This window comes from Nestor notabilis, unplaced genomic scaffold (genome assembly GCF_000696875.1).
Source record: "Nestor notabilis isolate BGI_N333 unplaced genomic scaffold, ASM69687v1 scaffold15357, whole genome shotgun sequence".
NCBI lineage: Eukaryota > Metazoa > Chordata > Aves > Psittaciformes > Psittacidae > Nestor > Nestor notabilis.
In genome coordinates, this window is record NW_009937048.1 from 47,772 (window position 1) to 48,578 (window position 807).

Below are 807 nucleotides of genomic sequence, written 5' to 3' on the forward strand. Positions count from 1 at the left end.
ACCCTGAGAATCACAAGGTCTAAAAGCCAAGTACCACATAGCAATCCTAAAGGACAGTATTAATTTGAAGTTTTACCGTATTTTTAAACATAAAAGTAGTGATGTTGGTACAGGATGACACTTATGGGCCTTAAAAATGTTTATAGGTAAGATCAGCTTAAGAGAAGGATTCCATTAAAACAAGAGTGTTGTGGCTGGCAATGGAGTTCAGCAAGATGAAGGTGTGAAGGTCTAAGTGCATGGGCTGAGGGTTGTCTACAAGAGAACCAGCAGCAATGTTCATCCGAAAGCAGGGCTTCAGTGCAGTTCAAACAAGCCTTCCTTAAAGCCCAGTAAGAATCACTGTCTTCCAGTCTGAAGTGATGTTTTTTTGACTGAACTTTTTTCTGTATGGGTTCTCACATGTGCTGAAGAGTTTGATGCAGGATGACTAAAAACTTGTAGAGAAGTGAACTTCCTCATGGAAATGAGTCCCAAGGAAAAAGTGAGTTTAACCTCCTTAAGGGCAGTGGAAAGGAGAAGGTGGATAGTAGAATGGGAGTACCCATTAAGAAATAGGCATACGAAAATACATACATTAATATATAAGGGATGGCTAAAACGTTTAGCTTGTAGATGAAGAACTGACAGTGTTGTAGTTGCCTGCTGCTTGTGTTTATCACTTAGCACTGGCCTCAGCTTCACATGATTTTAATGAAATCTTTCTTAATGAAAAGTCTGTTGCTGTATCCATCCGTGGTCTTGGTTTGATTTACTAATCAAATAGTGATTTAAAGCTGGGAAAGAGATGTAATCAGCTGTTAGTTT